The sequence below is a fragment of the Herpailurus yagouaroundi genome, unplaced genomic scaffold (genome assembly GCF_014898765.1).
Source record: "Herpailurus yagouaroundi ecotype Mexico unplaced genomic scaffold, PumYag 357, whole genome shotgun sequence".
NCBI lineage: Eukaryota > Metazoa > Chordata > Mammalia > Carnivora > Felidae > Herpailurus > Herpailurus yagouaroundi.
Window position 1 is genome coordinate 1,743 of NW_024412574.1, and position 3,014 is coordinate 4,756.

General features: G+C 52.1%; 1 long non-coding RNA gene across 2 annotated transcripts in view; it reads left to right on the top strand.

The window, feature by feature from the left end:
* Window positions 1–2,665, top strand: part of LOC121022150 (uncharacterized) — a 4,059-nt gene extending 1,394 nt beyond the window's left edge. The window contains exons 2-3 of one of the 2 annotated variants that reach the window (XR_005786837.1): window positions 282–414; window positions 963–2,665. This is a non-coding gene — a long non-coding RNA (uncharacterized LOC121022150). The remainder of the gene's footprint in view (window positions 1–281; window positions 415–962) is intronic. The other variant, XR_005786836.1, reaches the window with a different exon arrangement.
* The last annotated feature ends 349 nt before the right edge of the window (window positions 2,666–3,014 follow it).

Genomic DNA, 3,014 nt, shown 5'->3' on the forward strand with positions numbered 1-3,014 from the left:
GTGATTGGCTTCCTGTCATCAGTGCCAGTGAGTGGGCGCTGCCCGGTGGTGATGAGACCACTGTCCAGCTGGTTGTGGGAGGCACTGATTTGGGAGAAGTGGAGCAGTTAACCTTCATGGGTGAGTATTTCCAGAAGGTGCTGTTTTGGCATTATTGCCAGTCTCCAGTGTTGAGCATCACAGTGCAAGTTGTCTAAGAGGCACATTTTGCAATGTGCCATTTTAGTGTTTGAGGACAGAGAGCTCAGCTCCAAGAAGTCTTGTTTTATTTCTTCTCTCAGTGCCATAATCTTGGGAGTCCTGCAGACTGGATCTCCTAAGGCTAATCACCTGCATGAACTGCTCTGTGGAATTTATTTGCCCTCCCACCCATCTGGCCTTTCCAAGAGCTGACAGCACCGTGGGACAGGTCAGGTGAGTGAACTTAGGAAACGATTTGCCCCCTATAGTCACCATGTTCCTCAGGGAAGAACATGTCTTCCAGCGGGCCCCTACCCCCAGTCTTTGGAAATGACCATCCCTACCCGTAAGTGATGCCGTGACCCTTCCTTACTCGTTCATTGAGATACTTGCCAAGTGCCTCCTGTGTGTCAGGCACTGGGATATGACACACCAGTATGGAATTTCTTTCACTTAGTGTATGGTAAGCCCAGTGGGGAAGTAGTATCTGCCTGCTTTACCGCTGGGAAGGGCAGGGCTGGGGCCACCGGGGGCTTTGGGCATGCTCTTTGGAGACCATGTCCTATCCTCGTGTGGGTTCTGGGCCCTGTGCTTCCTGCTTCCTCTCCCAAGAACGCTGCACCCTTAAGCAAGTCGGGTCACCTCTCAGAGTCCACATCCCCATCTGTGCATAAAATGATGCCTAACAGGGCCTGGCATGGAACAAGAGGGGAGTAAGTGTAACAAATGATCGCAGGTCTGGTGGTTTTACAACAGCACAATACAAATTTATTGTCTCACAGTCATGGAGGCCAGAAGCCTGACATCAAGTGTGGGCACCACCAGGGTCTGGCTCCATTTAGAGGCTCCAGGGGAGGATCCTTCCTTGAGGTCTCTGGTGGCTGCCAGCCACCCAGCTGGCTGTCCCGTCCGTGACCCCCTCTCCTCCTGCCCTGTGCCCTTCGACCCACAGCCTCCAGATGGCTGTCCAGTCGAGCAGCTGTGGTGAGGACACTAAGGTTGGGGTTCCTGGTAAAACGCCACTCAGGAGGAGGGGGTCTGCCTTAAAACAAATGGAAGCCTTTAAACTACAAGGAACAGAAAATCCACTGGTATGTTTGTAGCCTGGGATAAATCATTCTCAAAAGTGTGGCAAATGCAGATGCCAGCTCAGCGTAAATAAGGAAAGAGATGAAGGATGAGAAAGAAAATAAAAAGCCTTTATTCCAGAAGAGAGGACAGGGCAAAGAAGAGGGAGCAGCTAAGTTTCTGTTCTAACAGAGAGCGACTGAGTTCAGTCCTCGTGTCTCTGGCACCTTGGGGAAAGTGGGCCATGCCAATTCTCTCTGCTCCTCATGACGGGGCTGACAGGCTCAAGAAAATGCAGGCGCCTGGGAGAAAGCCGACAGTTTGCTGTCATGTCCCGACCTCCGTAGTGGGGCTGGCACCCTCTATTTGGAGTGGCTGGTGAGCGGGCCCCGAGGTGCCCTGGAGAGATAAGGAGATGAGGTGCGTTCTACAAAGTGGAAAATGGGTTCTGATCAAACATGAGCCCGTGGGAAAGACTGTGAAGTTCTGAGCAACCTGCATCTGCCTTCCTGTCGGTGTCCTAGTGTGGGGAGGTGGGAGGGCGGCATGGGACAGGAGGTTGAGGGGTGGCACTTACTGAGTGCTTACTACTAAGGCAGAGTGGGTACCGCGCTGGGCGGCTTGCAGACATGACGAGGTGGTGAGTGCTGGTTCCATTTTGCAGACCAGGAAACCAAGGCACAAGGATTCTTAGGAAGTGGCGAGACCCAGGTCTGCCTGACCTTAAGACGTCAGATGTTGTGTCTTTCCTCAAGGACCTCCGCAGCCAAAACTAATCAGTACAGAGCTTCCAGAGAAGCAGACCCCTCTACCCCTGCCCCAGGTGCCTGAAGTGGCGTCCAGGGTACGGCTTTCTTATTTGTAAGCAGAAATGAAACCCCTGGGAGGAGACATTCCAGAGCCATTTCACTTTTACTTGAACATGAGCAGTGCCTGCTCATGTGCAGATGCGATCACTGCGCCTGTGACAGTAAAAATACCAACGGTGTCATTAGCGGCAACCCTCCTGGGCATGCCCATGCTCTAATGACTTGAGCGTCTTCCCTGCTCTTTACAAGAAGCCGCCTTTCTGAGGTGCTCAGTCTTACGGGTTCTTTCCTTCAGAGAGAGCCTGGATTCTTGTTTGGGACCCACATTTCTTGGTGCGGAAGCAGCAGCAAAGAACGAGGCCTGGGATTCAGCCAAACCTGGCTTTGAATTCTTGCTGTATCCGTGAGCACAACACTCAGCCTCTCGAGCCTCTGGCAGGATGGGGGACACCTCCTACTGAGAGCCTGCTCTGGGCATTTTGTGGATAAAAGCCAACAAGTGACTGCATCTTTACATGCCATTTATCATCATCCGTCCTTTCCAGAATGACCTGGGGCCTCCTTTCCTTCACTGGCCTCCAAAAGTCATTTCACTGGGCTGTGGAAATCAAACAGTGGTTCCTCCCCACCAAGAAGAGTTGAATGTTGCCCTGAAATTACCAATAATTTTTCTCCAGCTCTCCGTCATTGAGTGGAGCAGGAGTTGGCCAAGTTTCTCTGTCAACGCCCAGATAGTATGGGTTTTAGGAAGGTGGTCCACGCTGTTTCTGTCACCATTACTCGACTTTGTGGATGTCATGTGAAGGCCGCCATAGATGGTAAGTGTTGTACAAGCATCCCTGTGTCCAGAGAGAATTTATTTACCAAAGCAGGCTGGGATTGGCGCACGGGCCATGGTCTGCAGATTCCTGCTCTGTCGAATGGGGAGGTTCTGGGTCTCAGGCTGGAATTGGCAGC